The sequence below is a fragment of the Diceros bicornis genome, chromosome 25, assembly GCF_020826845.1.
Source record: "Diceros bicornis minor isolate mBicDic1 chromosome 25, mDicBic1.mat.cur, whole genome shotgun sequence".
Lineage (NCBI taxonomy): Eukaryota > Metazoa > Chordata > Mammalia > Perissodactyla > Rhinocerotidae > Diceros > Diceros bicornis.
This window is the reverse complement of record NC_080764.1, coordinates 41194942-41215186: the sequence shown is the minus strand read 5'-3', so window position 1 is coordinate 41215186 and position 20245 is coordinate 41194942. Positions and strand designations below refer to the sequence as shown.

Below are 20245 nucleotides of genomic sequence, written 5' to 3'. Positions count from 1 at the left end.
CTATGTAGAATTGATGAATTGAAGGTTTTTCAACAATACTATTGATTTTCAGTCATTTTTAACTTAGTCAAACCAAGTAATATACAGCACTTTATATTCCTTTTTATTTTATAATTATAAAATTTTCATGTTAATTTAATACATACTTATTGAAAATAAGCTATGCTCCAAGCATTGTGAAAAAGTTTTGAGAATATAAAAATAAATAGCAGAATCCCCTCCCCAAGTAGTTAAAAAATCTTAGTGCTTAAAAGGAATTGCAGAGAGTTTTTAATCTGGTTTGTCACAATTGTCCTCACAGCTGCTGGTGCATACGTCATGGAAAGGCTGGTGGCTAAAGCCCTGGTAGAGACTTGGAGGACCTGAATTTGAATCCTGGCTCTGTCATCCACTTGCTGAGTAGCCTTGGGTAAGTCAGTAAAGTGAAGCTCTTAAGGCTGTTTCCTAATTTATAAAATAGGGGTGTAATAATCCCTATCACTTGGGGTTATTGTGAGAATAAGATGAATTGATATCATGTCAAGTGCCTAATAGAGTGGTTTGGGTAGAGTCGGCGTTATAAATAGTAGCTATTTTCAAGGAATTAACAGCCAAGTAAGGCAGCTCATTCTGTTTTTCAACAGTTCTAATTGTCACAAAGTTCTGAAATCTGCCTGCCTGCAAACTCCAGCCGTTGGAACTCATTATGCTCACTGGAGCAGATCAGTTTAATTCTTTCTTCCACACGAACACGCTTAGGATATCGGAACAGAGTTTCTGCTCGTCTTCATTTTTTCCCAGTTCAGCATCTGCAGTGAACTTTTATTGTTACTTAACTATTTTTTGTTAAGTGTAATGACTATATTAGAGCCTTAAGAAACCCTTTACGCTAGAGTGGGAATCAGTACGGGATGGAACATTTTGTACCTAATTTAAATCTGTTTAGTAATTGAAATCAGAAAATAACCTCTCCTCCAAGTTTTGCTCATAAGATAATCCCCCTAAACTTTTACCAAGGCAGTAGTCTCCTAGCCCGTTTCCAGCCTGCTTACTGAGTCGTGTTCTAAATATAAATCTGTTTTTCTACTCATCACCATAAATAAAATTTCTCAACTTACTTAGTACAGTGGATTGCAAACTTTTTGGTCTCCTGACCCCTTTACATCCTTACAATTTATTGATGACCTCCAAAAGCTTTCATTTATGTAGGTTAAATCTATGAGTATTTACTGTGTTAGAAACTAGAACTGACATGAATATTTATTAATTCATTTAAAATAACAACAGCTCCGTTATATATTAATGCGAATAGCATATTTTTATGAAAAAATATATTTTCCAAAACAAAAAGAGATAGTGAGCAGAGTGGCATTGCTTAATATTTTTGTAAATAAATGTTTAATGTTTAGCTTAAAGGTCAGCTGAATTCTCATATCTCCTTCTGTTTAATGTTTAGCTTAATAAAAATCAACTGAATTCTCATATCTGCTTCTGCACTCAATCTGTTGTGATATCTTGTTTTGGTTGAAGTACGTGACAAAATTCATATCTGACAGAGATATTTAGTTGGAAAATGAAAGAATGTTTTAACAGTCTTTTTCAGGCAATTGTGGATATTGTTCTTTGATACTACTCCAAACCTCAACGAATGGTAGTTTCTTACAGGGCAGTTGAAATATGTGATCTCAAATGATATCAGCGAGCTTTTTTTACTCTAAGTTAAGATCTATTGGTCTAACTCGCACTTTAAGAGGAGCTTTTTCACCCATGTACGATTTTGTAATATCATGTTTTGGTTGTATGGAAAATATTGGTTCACTGAATTATACAGATATTCCAAAGGCTTACACATTTTATTTTGCAATATCAAAAAATCACATTCACTGACATCACCCCAAATCGCATCAAAAAATTTTAAATTCTGGGAAGCTGTCTGGTGGCACATACAAGTTTTCCAAAATTCTAAATTTCTCTAAAACTTTAATTTTGTCATTGGCAACAAATACAGTCAGTTGTTTACTTCACAGTGACAAGTTCACTTCATTCATTTTCAAGAAAATGTCTGCTAAACATGCCTTAGTATTAAAAACTCGTTTTGACATTATAGAATGCCCTGAAAGAGTCTTGGGGACCCCAGGGGTTCACAAGACCATAATTTGAGAACCGCTGTCTGGCCTTTAATAAGGCTTACTACAAGTTGCGGCCTGCCTTCCTCCCCTTTGGCCAAGATTCATGAAATCTTTCCTAAATTTTTTCATGTATTAAGATATTTTTAACTACTCTCTCCATGAGTCTTTACTGTATATACCTTGCTCTTACTTATATCATTGACCTTACATAATTTCATTTGTTTATATACCTATCTCTTCCTTCTAGACTGTTGCTCAAATACTGGGACTTTGTCTTATTAATCAGAAAGGAAATCCTAGCTCTACCAGTTATTAGCTTGAACAAGTCTCTTAACTCCTCTATGTCTCTGATTTTTCATCTGTAAAATGGAGTATGTTACTTACCCCAGAGAAATACTGTAAAAATTTAATGAGAAAATGCATAAATAGCCTCAAAATATTAAGTATAATCATTACTACTAAATGCTTTTGAGGGATTACCCCATTGATGAGAGAATTCATGTTTTAATGTCAAAATAATTAGTTAGAATTGAGGCTATAAAACTGTCTGAGTTTACAAGGGTTTCTTGTATTTTTCAATCTAGGGCCTAAATTCTAGACAATTTGGGTCATTTTTGATCTCTCATGAATTCTTTTTGGTAAGCGAACATTTTCAGTTAAGATACTTCTGTCACTGTGTTCATTCTATGAAGCTCCATATTTGAAGCACATACATGTGGTTCAGGCTCTCACGGGTGCAGTCAGTGTAGACTCTGTCCTCTATCTGACCAAGAAATCCCTTAACTACGTCCTGCTGTCTCTCACGTCATTCTTCAACTCTCATCCCTGCTGCTACCACTTTGGAATATAGATTCTTATCCCTTCTCACCTGGACTGTTCCAAATAGTTTCTAGTCTTTCTCACCTGCAATTTAACCTCCATTCTGATTCCAGAGAGATCTTTATAAAATGTAAATATGACTAAAAACCTTTATTAGCTACCTGTCACACACAAGGTGAAGTCAAAACTCTTTTGCATGGGTATTAAGGCTCTTTATGCTCTCAGCTCTATTTCTCACTAAACCGACTTCTCATTTCATTCCCTCTGCCCCACCCCGCCCCTCATGCACCTGCTGTGTTGAGCAACTTGCTGTTCCTAGAATGTGATACATCTATATTTTATGGCTTCAATTTTTTCTATTCCTGGGATATCTTTCTGAAAATTACCACTAAGCTTTCCGGACTCAGCTCTTTTCTGCTTTGATGTCATTCTGCTATGACTTTCTCCTCTCCTAAGTTTATTTAAGCTCTGTATCTTATAATGATTTATGTCATAGCCCACAGCACTTTGTTATCTCTATTTGTGTTTATATCTGTCTTCCTTCACACACTAAGACATATTTACAGAACCTGCCAGTCATAAACTCCTCCAAGGGAAACTGTTTTCCCTCACTCCCTGCTGTATAAAGACCCATGACTTGGATCACATAATTCTGTTCTACTGGCAAGGTCTTCTGACCAGGAATATTCAACCGACAGGAAAGCAGCTAATCCAAAGGATGCTCAGTGACCTATGATTTGTGACCAATGGCAAACGAAGTATGAATATTTGAGCTCGGCTGATCAGATTCTCTTGGCAAACTGAGTTGGAAAGAAGTAAGTAATAACCTGAAGCTGAAAGAATTTCTAGGAGTACTTTTAGGAGTCCCTACCTCAATATCTACTCACCTGCCTCCCTCTGTGCCGATATTTTCTGCCTCCCACCTTCGCCACAGATATACTTACCGAGCATGCTTACTTAAGGCCAACCCCTCCACTGGTGCACTTGATCCTGGCCTCTCTCATTTATTCAAAAACACTAGTCTAGCAAGTCTCTCCTCTTTATCCTACTCTATCCTTTCCCTCCTCTAATCAATCATTCCCATCAACATACAAATATGCTGTAATTTCTTCTGTCTAAAAAAAACCAGTTTTTTCTTGACTCCACATCCCCCCTCCTAGCTACTGTTCTATAAAATTTCTGGAAAAAGTCATCTATAATAGATATAATAATGGAGTCCTCTAATTCCCTGAACCCTCTCTAATCAGCTTTTTCTCCAGCCTCCGCAGAGGTGAAATTTTTATCATCCCCTTCCTTGACAAATCAGAAGTTTTATGCTGGTGCTCAAGCCCACCCCTTGAAACACCTCCACTGTCCTGCAGGAGATCACACTCACTTGGGCTTACCTCTGCCTCCCCGACCCTCCTTTGGAGCTTCCCTAGCTGTTTTCTCTTTGTTTGCATGCATCAAAGCAATTTTTTTCCTGTCTATACTGGTCCCGTTGGTATATTTATCCAGTCAGGTGGTTTTATATAACACCTATAAACTGATGATTCACACATTTTAGTCCCCAGTTCACACCACTTCCCTCAACTCCAGATTTCAAATGCCCCCTAGACATATACACCTGTATGTCTCCCAGATTCTGCATTTACTCCTCCCAACAACACTTTTATTTATTCAGTAGCCAGAGTAACCTTTTTCTAAAGTTAGTCAAAGGATATTACCCTTTGTCTGTAGCTCTCTCATATAAAGTAACAGTCAACGTCTTTGCTGTGACCTAAATGTCCCTAAGTGATCTGGTCCGCCTCCTCCCTGCTGTCTCCAGGACTTCATCTTCTACTGCCCTTCTTCTTGGTCTCGGGACTCCCATCAATCACGCTTTTGATGGAAGAATTCTTGCTTGAATTGTTCTTGCTTCTGCCTGGAATTCTCTTCCCTTAAATATTTCCTTGGCTTACTGTTATTCCCTTCAGAACTTGGCTCAGAGATTACCTTATTAGTGACAATGCCCATGACCCCCTGTTTAAGACTGAACTACCCTCTCATCCACTGTGGTCCATGCCTTGTTCCCTGCTTTGCTTTCTCCAGTAGCACCTAATCGGTCAGATACACTCTTTTATTTATTTACTTAAACTTTATTTATCTTTTTATTAATATAGATTCCTTAAATCTAAGCTTCCCGAGGGCAAGGATTTTGTCTAATTTTTTTCCTGCTATATCTCTGATGGTTACAGGCTTAATGTTCACCTCAACTTGACTAAACTTTAGACAAGTTTATTCCTCACTATAGGCTCCTGACCTGCATTTTCTTAAAGCATTTACTTTAGAAAACTTGCTATTGTAAATTCTTTCTCTGTCCCTTTGAGATGTAAATTTTCTCCTAGCCTCTGGCCAGTTTTATAACCCAGGGATGTCTTTCTCACAGACGTAGGAGCCATCCCTTTGAAATGTAATCATCAAGAAAAATAGCACTCCTGTCTCCCGGTCTCTGTGGGAGGGTAGGAGCCTAACTTCAATAAGCATCAATTAGCAAACACAGATGGCCTCAGCACATCGACCAGCTTCCCCCTTCACTTCCTCTAGTACTTTCCACTAGCTTGCTCCAGTGCTTAAAACTCGCCTGTTTTTTGTTTCAATGGAGTTGAGTTCAGTTCTGTACTGAAGTTCTCTCCTCTACTGCGGTAACACCAGTAATATCTGTCTTGCCATTTTTAATGTGTCCAGTGCAATTTCTCTTTAACATCCCTGTAATTTCTCTTTAATATCCCATATACTGTGCCTGCACATAGTATATATTTAAGGAATGTTTGTTGAGTGAGTAAATGGATGCAAAGCCTCATAAAAGCTAAAGCTTTGAGAGGGTAGGAAAGAAGCATAGAAGATAAAGACTCGAGTAGGCAAAGGGGGAATGAAAGAGCATACACTTAGGGAGTAGAGAGAGGGAAGGAAGGAGAGGGGCAGAGAGCAAAGCAGAGGCCATCTCTGGGCTGCCTCTGTTAGTGTGTGTGTGTGTGTGTGTGTGTGTGTGTGTGTGTGTGTGTATACCGTAATACTGTAAGAAAGTATTAGAGTATAAACCTGCTTTTTCTTAAGTTTGGTTGAGTGCATTTCCTGAATCACTGATCCTAGCTACTACACGAGGCCAATTAGAACTCTCCAGTAGACTGTAATCTCTTATGTAAGACCCTGTCTTTCAATCTGGAGTGCTTGGTATTGCACCTACTACATATTAGGCATTCACTGGCCAATTTTTGAATAAAAATATAAATATATCAATATCTTACTGTTCCACCTTCCTCATAAGTAGATCTTCTAACAGTTTATGAAGAGATTATGGACAAAATGTATTCTTTGTGGTTGTAGGGCCTGGGCCTTGCTTGTTCAGCAAGAGACCACAAGCCCATTGCAACCATGTGCCTTTCTGGCTCTCTTCTGGGAGGACGCCCAGCTGCTGGGATCTGTAACAATCCACAGCTGGGCCAGCCGGGATCCTACCTTATCTCGCTTAAAGAACACCACGTCTTAAAGGGACACAGAGCCCCTCCACGTGAGCTACTGTTCCTGGGAACACTGGTCATACCAGGGGCAGCCCTTCTTGGCAAGCATATAGCCTTTGTGTCCCCTGCCTATACAGGCAACCCCCTCCCTGCCTGCAGTTGCGGGTGCACGTTGCTGTCCAGCCGGCCACCACCGGACCTCCCTGTAAGTAACTCCCAGTAAACCTCTATGTCTCGTTCACCATCTCCGGGTCTTTGGTCTCTCCACAACCCATCCTGCACTGCTCACCCAACTGGGCGTGTGGCCAGACAGTGGTGAAGATTGGAAAGAGAGTTATATGATTGTCTTACCTTGGCATAAAAATAATAACTTCAAATACCAGCAGAAACAAATCAAGTTCTTTTGGAGTTGAGAATTGTTAACTGAGGCCCTCACCAATTTCTGGTTGTTAGAAATCAAACTTGAGGCAACTTAATAAACCTCTAGACATACTAATAGGAGAAAAATATATTTAGATTTCAAGTTCCAATTTTATTATCACTTCTTTACATTTTTCCAACATAGGGTGCCTGGTTTTGCTGGAAAAAAGCAATGTCTCAGAGGAAACAGCCAATAGGTATGTAGTTTAGATATGCATTGTCCCTGTGTTTGAATGACCCCTCTGCCCTCTGGATTTTCCCAATTGTAGCCTTCCAACCAGACTCTTTCTTTCTTGGGTGAACTGCCTTACTTCACTACTATCTTCATAACGCAGTAGGTCTTGTTCCCTTCTCACACACATTTTTGGTCTAGGAGGCAGGAAGTTGTTCTGCACAGCTTCACAGTGCCATCTTTTTGCAATAACTTTGATGAACTCTGTGTCAATTCACCAGCAAGCAGGACATTCACCCCCTCAGAATATGAAAGTCTTTCATATACTTATACTTCTCCCTTGACCTTTAAAGAAAACAAAAATTGTCTAAAGGAGTCTTAAGTCCCCCAGCTAATTATTTTCGCAATTTGGTTGAATACAAAGATAGATCTTATGCTTCTGTTTATCGATCTATTTCAACTGAACAACCTTTAGTGTGAAACAATTCCTTTTTTAACCAGTCAAGCGAGATGTGAGGAGAGCATCTGTCTTTGACTTTAATTCAGGGCTTCTTTAGGACCAGGTCTAAAGGGAAGTGTATCGAATGATTCATGATAAGACTAAAGATATAGAATTTGCTTCTTTTTCTAAGGTCCAAATGTCAAAGCCGAATGAAGATTTTTAAGGCAGCCTTCAGCCATAGGGCTCTAAAAAACAATGCCTTCTATCGAATTCTCAGCACGTTAGACCTGCCCCAGCTAAATGCTAAATACAAGCCAAGCACAGACTACATGAGAGGAGCCTGAGGGGATATGTTGTTCTGTAAAGGGTCAAATACATAGTTCAAGTCAGTCTCACATCGTCCTGGTTTCTTAGAAGAGGGAGGTATCTGTATTGAGTGCTATCGATGGTCCAGTGGGAGGACAACGTGTTTTATTCTGCCTCTATTATGTAAAAGGATTCAGGGAAGGTTGGAAACAAAATACATATAAACTACCCACACGAGTGCATGCACACACATTCATTTAATCATCTAACGATCTGCTTTCATTTGACAAAAGCAAAACTATTCAGTGCTAAAGATTGAATGACCTCTCAGGAGACAAGATTTAGAACACCATTTATTAACGTTGCAGTGAGATGCTCAAGTATTTCGTGTTTTTCATGCTCTATGGGAAATGTGATCAGATGGAAGCAATAAAAAATGGGATTTTCCTGATCCTCACTCCAAGCTCATATTTTTCTGACTTGTTTTACTTTAGTTTTTAATTATATTTAACACTTAATATTACATATTCATAATTAGGTAGGTCCTGTAACCTGTTGAGACATCTTACATCTGCCCTTTCCTAGTAGGATTTCATCTGATGTTTCAAGTAAACTATTTAGATGTTTTACCACTTTTCAATATGGGGGAAAATTATGGGAAGGCTAATTCATTGTGGTTTGATTCAAAATTTGGATAAATAAAATATTTCCCAGAAAATATGGCTTATTTATTTATATGTATACTCTCTTTCCCCATTCTAAATTGCAAGCTTGATGAGAGCCACTATATTATATATTAGAATGAAAGTAGGTACAAAAATGCATTTATTACTCCCAGCGAGTCCTTGGTGATTAGTGCTTGAGAATTTGGCACGAAGAAAGGTCATCTCTCAGACTAGTAGTTCCTCAAACCAGACAAAGTAATTAATAAGTGTGCCAAATCACACTCTTTCCAGTTGTGGACCCCTGACCTGATAGGGCAGGAAGTTTCCACGTATAGATATTCCATGCCTGATGCTAATTGGAAACTTCAGTTTGGCACCATGCAGCAAAACATCTAGAATATTGATCTGAAAAATAATCTAGATATCTAGACATTATTTATTCTAAATCTCTATCTAGACTATACAGAAATAGTGTTTTGGAATATTTTTCTGGTGAAATAGATATTTATAAGGTCACAATATCTTTCCACTTTTAAAAGTTGTCTGGAATTTCAGAAACCATTAAAAATTGTGAAGTTTGCATATCCCGGTTAGACAGGGTATGCTTTTGGCATTTTTGTGTAAGTTTAGTTTGTTACTTCACTGTCCTTTATATTTTATTATATAAGCTTAAATTACAATTTCCTTATGCTTCTACTTTTTTTCTCTTTTATGGCAAATGGCTTCATAGTTCTTTGTAAAAATCCAATCATCTCACTTGTCCATATAAACCATTTTCTCAGAAGAGGCTATTTGCTTTGAGAGTTCACATCATTCTTGAAAAATTCTGTTTGTCTCTCCCTTGTAGTTAAAGATAAACTGTTGGATTTCTTGTAAAACAAAACTATTGAAATTCCAGCTTCTAAGTCAATAATATCCTACTCTCCAACCTGAATGATAATTTTTGCATGCCTGATTAGATAGGGTGTGTAGCATCTTGATAATTGAAATAAAATTCCAAATAACAAAGCAGGTGAATTTCAGAAAAATTTTTGGAGAAAATTGTATAAGTTGTCCTCTAAGGAACAAAACTAAATTCCATTTTTAAGTGATCTGTTTTTACATCAACATAGCATAAGAATAGAGTTAGCTAGTGGACCAAAAACCAAAAATGAGTCATAGTGCTTGTTTTAAAAATCAGCATGTTGTTGGAATATAAAAACAGTTGTATGATTTCTAGAAGCCATGAAATATTTGTTTCTAGAAATAAAAGGGACCCCTTGGCCACTGAACTGGCTTTTCTAGAAGTAAAAAATGGAATTACTTTCCTTATGTTTGTTTAAAAACATGATGCTATTTTATAAACAAATTTACAATTTTTCAAAAGAGGTTAAAAAATAAAAAGAAATAGATTCTGTCTGTTAGAGGAGCATGAGTTGGATTATACTGAAATTTTCAGGCCTGAAATGGAGGGGGGGGACGCACAATGCAGATTATCTATTGAAAATGAGAAACCTGGTATCAAGGATTTTGCTAAAAGTAGTTGGTTGCCATGGTAACAAGAAGTAAACGTAGATACTAATGGGGAAGAAAATACTATGTAGTGGTATCAGATAGGATCAGAGTGGCAGGAGAGAGTTTTATTTTCTTTCTAATTTGGAAGGAAAAAAAAACCAAAAGTGAAGAGTGAGGTTGGCTGCAACAGATCATAATCCAACTGAAACAAATCCAGAGTAGTCCGTGTAGTACTTCAGGCTCATGGGGAGAGCCAGGTCCAGGTAGAGAATCCTACCCCAAGCTACTGGAGTTGGGCTACTGCAAAGCCGCCTCTAGAGGGGGAGAAGGACAAGGGCTGAACAGCTGGATCTCAGGTTTGCTATACCTCTGGATTTGATACAGATGGTCTAATATATAAGTTTTGTATCTAATGGAAACAGTAATCAAATACGTGTGTGTGGGCCTTTTTAATTTTTTCAAAAAGAGTTATATTTTTTAATTCTGGGATACCAGTGGATGAAAGATGCATCAAAGTGATAACTTTTTGAAGAAAAAAGGTACATTTTTTGTATATCATGTACAGATCTTGTTTAAGAAAGAATAAAATGTGAAAATCCGGGATTTCTTTTACGTTAAGACAGAAGTTCTGTGTATATACATAATACCATCTAATGCAAAATTAATTTGTGATCTAGATTAGCATCAATAAGCTTCACATACTATGTTTAATTTTTATTTGCTTTTCAAATTTAGTGAACTGTAATCAAAACAGAAATCCTACCACTGCTCTCCCTCTCAGAGCCCTGCCCCCAGCACTGCTCCTGGGTACGAGGACAAGCCTCAGAACCCTTACCCCCCACTTCTTCCTCTTGTCCCTCCCCCCAGCCCTACTCCTTCATACAAGGACAAGCCTCAGGAATTGGTGCTTCCTCAGGAATCCCTGGCCTCCTCCACTGTCTGAAGTTAGAGAATGGTCTCCTCCTGGAGCAGTTTGCACTTTCCAAAACACCTTTCCCCACAAGAAACGTGTCCTTCTTTTGCCAAAAGCCCTGTGCTCAGATGAAAAAGGAAAATGATCCTTTTGGTTTTCGCATGAACATACAGCAAAAGAGAGGTGGTGACTGATACAAGGTTTTTGCATTGGGACCATTTTGTCTGCTGTGCCATGAGGGCCACCACCTAACCATCTGTATGTTTATGAAGTTCTTGCCTTGTACAAAGACACTAGGCCATACAAGCGAGCGTACAGGCAATCAATTCCAGCTTGTAGTTTGCTTGCCAAAACATGAACACTGTCTTAGGGGTTTGTCATCCAAGAGGGAGGACGTTTTTGAAATTTGTGCAAAGGTACCGTATAGGCTAGCTACAGGGACTCCGTGTACCGCTGGTCACAAGCGGGCTACCTCTCCCTAGATGCAGTTTGAAGCAAGAATAGACAGACCTGGGGATGGATGTTATCATATCCGGAGAGCCCATTTGAGCGTGAGCAGTTTTCAGCAGCAGCAGTAAAAACAATGATATGCTAACCATAACCACCGTTTATTCAGCATTTACTACATACCTTCCTCTGTGCTTTATCTGAATGATCTCATTATCTCATTTAATTCTCAAAGTAAACTTGTGAGACTTGACTCCGAATTTCAGATGAGGCTTAGGAAAATGAAGTACCTCCCTCATCCAAGGAGGGCCCTCTAGTGAGCGGAAGAAGCAGGACCCCGTCTCAGGGCTGACTGACGCCAACGCAGGGCTTTTAATGCTTTGCTGTTCTGATGCTGCCAAGTGACACAACGCCAGACTTCTAAGAAACTTGGCCTTCAAAACTGCCAGTGACTAAAGTTCTATGAGAACGTCATAGGCCCAGAAATAATACGGTAGCGGATGCCTGCCTGAGAGATGAGACATGATGAGAATGGAGTATGATCAGAAGTCCACTCACACATATGCATTTATGTATAAAGTTAATGGTAAAGGAAAACCATATGCTCATCTAGATAAATGCCCCCCAAAAATGTTAGCTAAATTCAACTCATTCTCTCAAACTGCCACACCTACTCCCATGCACAAACACAAAACAGAAAAACTGATACAAACATAAAAGATTGTTGAGCTAGAAATAAAATAAGGTAATATATGTATAGGGGAGTTTCTGAACTCTCTTTTGTCTTCTGACCAGTGTTCCTTTCTTTATCTCAATAATACATGGTCTTAATTATTGTATCTTTTAAGTGTTGAAATCAGTTAGTATAAGTCTTGCAATTTTGTTCTGCCTTTTAAAATTGTTTTCACACTTCTAGGTCCTTTACATTTCCAGATAAAATTTAGCATCATCTTGTCAATTTCTACAAAAATTGGATTTCTATCAGGATTGTTAAAAAAAATATATAAGACATAAATTTGAGGAGAAACAATATCTTAACAGTACTGAGTCTTCCTATCCATTACCATGATATGTATCTCCACTTATTTAATTTCTCTGACCAATCTTTTATAGATTTCAAAATACAACTGTTGCACACAGTTTATTAATTCATGCTAGGTATTTGATTTTTATTGGAATTTATTGCTTATTAAAAATTGTAAATGACATTTTGTATACTTTTTTGCTAGTAAATGGAAAATACAATTGATTTTTGTATATTGATCTTGTATCTTGTGTCCTTACTCACTTACTTATTGTCTCTAGTAACCGTTTGATGGATGTCCTAGGATTTTCTTCAAATTCAATAATATTATTAGCAAGTTAAGACAATTTTACTTCTTCCATACCAATCTATATACCTTTCGTTTCTTTCTCTCACTTTATTGCACTAGATAGAACCCTGGAACAATGTTGAATAGAAATGGTAAGAATAAAACTCCTTGCCTTTGTCGAGGGAAGAGGGAGAATCTCCCTCTGCCCTTTTCCTGAAGGTTCTTATGACTGGCCAAATAATTAACAAGACAGGTTAGCAGGAGAAAATAATACCAAGTTTAATAACATGTATACATGGGAGAAAGCAGGGACACCGCGTTTCTCAACACAATAGCAGAAATTCTCGTCTTAAATATCATGTTCAGCCAATGACAAAGGAGGATTTTGGGGGTGGGGGGAGTCAGTTACAGGAGATTACCACTAAAGCACAGTAAACAAGAGTAAGGTTTATTATGCAGCCCCAAGGCCTCACCTTCCACATTGATAAGTCTCTAGAAATGAGCTCATCCCCTCTCTTCTCAATACAGAGAGGGAGATACCTTTACAAATGGAGACTTCCCTTGTAAATGATTGTCTGGCAACTCTTCGCAGGGCCATCCAAAGAATGTGGCCAGAGAGACAGAACTCCCGATAAGATGGGCTTGTTGGTGCCTTTTCTATTGTAACCTCTATCCTACATTATCTTTATAGCAGTCATGATAGATCTGTTCTAGGAAGGAGCCACCATGTCAAATTCTTTAGGCGGTTAGTGGGGGAGGTCAAATGTCCTTCAGAGAAAACAACCAAGGTAAAGAGATAGATTTCAGGGTGGCCAAATTTTGATCTCCCACAGTCCCTCGTTTGAAACTACAAGTTTCACAGTCTTTTTGAAACTTAAAGAAGTTTCATAGTCCAGAAGCTGAGTTGGTAGATTGTTTCATCTCACTGAACACATTTCTTAGTCCTGATAATAGATCAGTTCAATTAAGTTCTTTTTGGAAGGTGGTGATACAGGTGGGCTCTCAAGGTTACCCCTATATTATGGAAGCAAGCAATCAAGTATTTAATGGAAGCATTTCTATGGAAACAAAAGAAAAACAAGGTTAATGGTTGGAGCAAATTGTAAAGCAGTTTTTGAGTTCAGAGGACAGCCACTGAAGAAGAATTTTAGATGTCAGCATCAAAGCATCTTTTGCAGTTTAAATGTCTCTGATGGTGTTGTCAGGTCATCTCTTAAGTTTATATCAAGTCCATCAGCTTCAGTTTGTAAGGCTTCAGGAAAAAGGGCAGGTTTAGTTTTCAGTGATTCCAAATGAAAATGATGGAAAAAATCAAAAACGTTAGTTTGGACGTCTGTAGCCAGATATTTCAGGAGGCTAGAAGAAATCAGGATCCAGTCCAGTCAACAGATATAAAACAAAAACCTTAAAAGACAATTAACAAAACTAGGATCTAATATCTGCAAATGTATACTATAGTTTTTACTGAAATATAATTTTATTCTCTAAAATCACCCTCATTTTTATCAAAAATAGCCAAATTAAAACTAACTAGTTTGCAAAATAAGTCTAGTTCTAATAGAATTGGCCTAATTATTTACATAACTACAGCAAGAATAGCAGTTGATCACGTAGGCTTTTTTAAATCTGTTTTGCTGGAACTTTTTATAAGGAATCTCAGATTTAACTTTAAGGGTCTCTCGAGGCCAGGAAAGCCAAGCCAAGGATTTTGTCATCAGACTTCGCCTGTAATACCTACAGATTTGGGTGAATTCCTTTCTTCCGAGGTTCCCCCAAAATATTTCAAGGTTCCTTGTACCTGCCAGATAAGTGACATTCTTTACTTATCCTGGTAAGTGCTGTTTGGAACATAAGGTACCAGGCCAATATTTCCACGTGGCTTTATTCCATAAAGTCCAATCTTCATTCCTCAAAAAAGCTATATGGTTATATCGCAAATATGATGTTCCAGTCACAGCCTTGGTAATATAACCAGTGTTTCCAATTGTGTCCTGTTATAAGGAGAACAGATTCTTATTGAACTTATGCAAATAACTATATTGCCATGAAAACAACAATACTCACTCACTAAGAGTTTCCAAATTCAAGGGATCAGGTAGAGAGAAAAAGATAAATATTTCAATTTTACTTACAAAAGTATCATTTACCAAATTGCTATAAGTCATAGCTAGCTCAGGAGAAAAGAGAAAAAGTTTTCCTTAAATCTGAAAAAACAAAACATTAAAAATTCAACAATACTTCAAACGAAAAATCATAAAAATTATAATCATCCTTATCAGTTGGTTCAGTCCTGTGTAATCCATTCTTGATCCCAATCTTTTTGTTAGCAGCTTCATGAAGTTATCAGTCTCTCCATCAGATTTCTATAATTTTTTACCCAGTTCAGTTTTATGATCAGAAAGTTTGTCAGAAACCTGTACTCCAGTGTAAATGTCAGAGTCCTTTCCAGGAATTTTTCTGAAGTTGAAACATTTTGCAAAAGCATTAGAGCAAAGAAATAAGTCTGTAAACAACAAGACCTCAAAATGGCAATTGACAAAGAAATTTGGTTAATTTTGTGACATACAACACTCTAAAATAATAATAACCAGAACTATGACTGATAATCAGGACAGATCAGCATTTCAGTAATGTTATACAATTTTAAAACGCCTATATCATTAACATTAACCCACAAAATACCACCTAAGCAGGCTCATCATCACTTGTCTCACAATGTTTTCTATGTAATTTAACATACTGAATAAGCCTAATAAGTTTAGTATCTTTCTCCTTATAGGAAGAGAGCAAATTTCTTTGAGAAGTTCCAGGGCCCTTTGAAAATTCTCAAAGAAAAAAAGTAAAAAAAAAGACTTTATTTAAGATATGAATTTTGGGGAGCTTGTCAAAAATATAAACAGTCAAGTCAATGCAAACAGAGCACTAACAGTCCGAAAAGCCTTAATAGAGAGACCTCAGTCTTTTGAACACAGGAAATTATTTTAACAGTTTTTTTTTTTTTTCTGTCTTTTAGGTAAACTTACCCAAAGGTAAAGAAAAATCTTTTATAACCTCTTTATCAAGTTTAAGCAAATTATCCTTTTAAGAGAAATAAGACCAAATTTTAATTTTGCACCAGCTTACTTCTGCTATTAAAACTCATTTACTTAATTAAATTCATTTCAATCTTAGCCAACTTGACCATGCATAAAACTCTTTTTCCAGAATTCCTCTTGCACAAACCTATAACTTTCTTTTTACATTCAGAATTTGTCCCATGTCTTTCTTTTCCCTCCTAGTACTTGAGGACAAATTTATCTTTCTTAACCAAACAAAATATTTCCATTCTTTGTAACTTCTTTATACATCTTACTTTCCTTGACCACAGACATATTTTTCTTAATTTTTAGTAGCTTCAATCACATATACTAATTAGAAATTTTAACCTTTAGAAACCTTAATTTCTAAGTAAAAACTAAGTAAACAATTATAAACTTTCTTTTACATTAGTATCTTGTGGCTTGGAAAATTTATGAACACTTCATCATTTCTGGAAACATGTTACTTTATAGTACAATCTTTTAATAAAATACATGTTTACGAATAGACCCAAAACACCTTTTAGTTTTCCTGTAATGAAAAGCCAAAAGTAGACAAACGTACATTTAGCAATCAATGTCTAAAATCTTATGTTCTTTGGAAATGATCTAGCTACTCAATTGAATTTTTATCATAAAATTTAGCAAAACTCTAAAGTTTTAAGTCACCAAAAAGAGTTTGGAAGCTGTAACCACCATAACACATAATTATTTTTTAAAGTTTATCCAACATTTATCTTTTTCACAACTATTTAGTTACTTATTCCCAATAATTATTTAGATTGCCTATAAGACTTCATAAGACATTAGATAAAATTAGCCATCATTTAAATTACTATTTTTGTTAACTAGTACTGTAATAGAAATAACATCAGTTTTTTCCTACAAAATTTCATGCAATTTTCATCACCTCTTATACCTTTAAACATAGTTATCATTAAGACTTTTATCAATAGGTCTTGGTCTTCTAATTTTGGACAAGGGAAGCATTCCCAGTCAGACATTTTAAAACATACTCAGGCAAAGTTGATGTAACCTCTATATAAAATTAGCTCAAACATTCCAACCTTTATAATCTTATCAACACTTACACTTTTACATGTTCTCAATTCAATTGTAACCTGAGTCAAGGTCTTAAGGTTAGTCAAATTTTTCCGTTCTTTTTTTCTGGCCTTTTCTTAGGTACCAATTAAACAATTATGTGAGAGCTCTCAAAACAATTTTTGTTCCCCCAATTTAGAAGTTTTTCCAATTCAAAGGATCCGTCGTCTGGCCATTGACGAGTAGGATCTTCATTTGTATATTTATTCCAATAGTGACTCGAACCAATAAGCCTGTTTAAGGAAAGACCCGGAGGTAACTTTCCACGCTTAGAATAAATCTACCATGGACGCAAGAGGCGTCCCTGGTGAGGGCGCAGATGATGTAGCCCCTGTGATCCACAGAATTCACTCCCAAAGATAGTCAGAGAAAGTAAAGAACTTCGTTGCACAGGCGGTAAGGATGGTGTCTCCGGTCTCCCACAATAGTGTGGGACGCCTCCAGTCACAGACCCGCTAATCTGTGACACCGGGCAGGCGATACTGGAATGGGATTTTTCCAGCACTAACAAGCAATGAAGGTTAAGACGACAAAAGCCCTTATGGACTGGGCCCTTTATGACAAACTCCCCTGAGAGCTTGGCACAACCGGACAAAGAGACAGTTCGGAACCCCAGTCTACTCGACTGGCCACCAAGGTGCACTCCGGTAAATGCATCTTCCGTATGGTGGAGACCAAGGAGAATATTCTCACTGGTCACAAAGCCAAGTTCTCAGGACACAGAACAAGACAGAGACTACTCTGGGAGGAAAAGGGATCAAGATCAAAACCAAGAGTACTCTACCAAATTTAAACCAAGAGTCACTAAAAGCACAAGAAACTAGTTTCCCAAATATTTTCTCCTGCCAATCTAAATTTAGAAAGAGAAAAAATTCTCACCATTTCCTTCTGCCGGACTCCGCGGATAGAGATTCCGGGAGGCTGACGTGGTAAGAAGTCTTACCTTTTGCCGGCTTTCGTCAGGCGTTCCCGTATCTTATCATCTGCAGTAGTCCAGGGAGAAGGCAGGTCTTCCAGCCAGAGAAGGCAACTTACCAGCCAGTGTGGCTCCTGGCAACTACGCCAAAACTGTCGGGGGAAGAGGGAGAATCTCCCTCTGCCCTCTTCCTTAAGGTTCTTATGGCTGGCCAAATAATCAACAAGACAGGTTAGCAGGAGAAAATAATACCAAGTTTAATAACATGTATACATGGGAGAAAGCAGGGACACTGCGTTTCTCAACACAATAGCAGAAATTCTCGTCTTAAATATCATGTTCAGCCAATGACAAAGGAGGATTTTGGGGGTGGGGGGAGTCAGTTACAGGAGATTACCACTAAAGCACAGTAAACAAGAGTAAGGTTTATTATGCAGCCCCAAGGCCTCACCTTCCACATTGATAAGTCTCTAGAAATGAGCTCATCCCCTCTCTTCTCAATACAGAGAGGGAGATACCTTTACAAATGGAGACTTCCCTTGTAAATGATTGTCTGGCAACTCTTCGCAGGGCCATCCAAAGAATGTGGCCAGAGAGACAGAACTCCCGATAAGATGGGCTTGTTGGTGCCTTTTCTATTGTAACCTCTATCCTACATTATCTTTATAGCAGTCATGATAGATCTGTTCTAGGAAGGAGCCACCATGTCAAATTCTTTAGGCGGTTAGTGGTGGAGGTCAAATGTCCTTCAGAGAAAACAACCAAGGTAAAGAGATAAATTTCAAGGTGGCCAAATTTTGATCTCCTACACGTTGTTCTTGATCTTAGGGGAAAAGCATTCAGTATTTGATGTTTAAATATGACGTTAGCTCTAGGCTTTCGTAGATATCCTGTATCAGGTTGAAGAAGTTTCTTAATATTCCTGATTTACTGAGTTTATCATAAATGGGTATTGAATTTTCTCAAATGATTTTTTAATATATGATCTTCTTTATAAGGTCATAAGGTTTTTATTTTTTAGAGTGTTTATATAGTAAGTTATTTTGATTGGTTTTTGAATGTTAAACAACCTTGCGTTCCAGTAATAAGCCTATTTGGACATAATGTATTATCCTTTTCATATTTTGCTGAATTTAACTTGCCAATAGTTTGTTGAGTTGTGCATCCAAGTTCAGGAGGGATATATTGGTCTCTTATTTTTTTTTCTTGTAATGTCTTTGTCAGACTTGGGCATCAGGGTAATGCTGACCTCCTAAAATGAATTGGAAGATATTACCTCCTCTTCTGTTTTCTGGAAGAATTTGTGTAGAATTGGTATTATTTCTTCCTTAAACGCTTAGTGGAAATCACCAGTGAAGGCATCTAGGCCTGGAGTTTTTCATGGTGGGAAGGCTTTTAACTATGAATCTAGTTTATTTAAGAGATACAAGGCCATATATGTTAACTATTTCTTCTTGAATAATGTTGGGAGTTTGTGTCTTTCAAAGATTTTGTTCTTTTCACCTAAATTGTCGAACTTATTGGCATAAAGTTGATGATAATATTTTCCTATAATCTTTTTAAAATATCTTTAGGATTTGTAGAGATAGCCTCCCTTTCATTTCTGCTGTTGTAATTTTATCTTTTCTCCTTTTTTTTTTTTTTTTGATTAATCTGGCTAGAGGTATGTTAATTTTATCGCTCTTTTGAAGAAACAACTTTTGTTTTCATTTATTTTTTGTTGTTTTCTGTTTTCTATTTTATTGCTTCTTCTTGCTTTAAGTTTAATTTGCTCTTCCTTTTCTAGATTGTAAATGTAGAAAGTTGGATTATGAGTCTTAGACCTTTCATATTTTCTGATACAAGTGTTTATTGATATAAGTTTTTCTCTCAAATTGCTATTTTAACTGAATTAAATAAATTTTGATATCTGTGTTCCAATTCACTCAGTTCAAAATATTTTCTGATTTACCTTGTGATTTTTTCTTTGACTCATGTTTTATTTATAAGTCTTCTGTTTGGTTTCCAAATACTTGGGGATTTTACAGAGATCTTTCAGTGTTTGATTCCTAGTTTAATTCCCCGTGCTGAGAGAACTGCTTCTAAGGTGCTAACTATCTGAGGAGTCTACCTGCATGTGAGGACATGTCCTGTGTGTGAGGACAGCACCTCCTCACCCCCTGAGCATTTGGCTTCTCAAATGTGTCTCTACCTTGGCTGGTGGAAACACAAGCTATTCCCAATCCCGTAGGAGTTGTGGAGAGTTTTCAGCTTACTGCTCTTCGATTGCTCTTCCCTGATCGTAGGTAGTTTCCTTCCAGTCATGTGCCAGTCAGGACTCACACAAGACTTGAAAAGAATCTCTGCAGAAGTCCAGAGCCCTCTCTTGGTGGACCCTCACCACCACCACCACATACACAGTATTTGGCCTTTCAAATTTCTGACGGCCTTGTCTTCCTTTAACTCACGTCTCTAACTTCGGTTCAGCAAGACCACTGGGTTCTTTGCGAGTCCCTCTACGTATTAGTTTCATATTTCTTTTATAACATATTACCACAAATTTATTGACTTAAAACATCCAAAATATATTTTCT

General features: G+C 37.3%; 1 long non-coding RNA gene across 1 annotated transcript in view; it reads left to right on the top strand.

The window, feature by feature from the left end:
- Positions 1-309: 309 nt before the first annotated feature.
- The window catches only part of LOC131421852 (uncharacterized), a 73966-nt gene continuing 54030 nt past the window's right edge, over positions 310-20245 (top strand). The window contains exon 1 of the long non-coding RNA XR_009223959.1: positions 310-409. This is a non-coding gene — a long non-coding RNA (uncharacterized LOC131421852). The remainder of the gene's footprint in view (positions 410-20245) is intronic.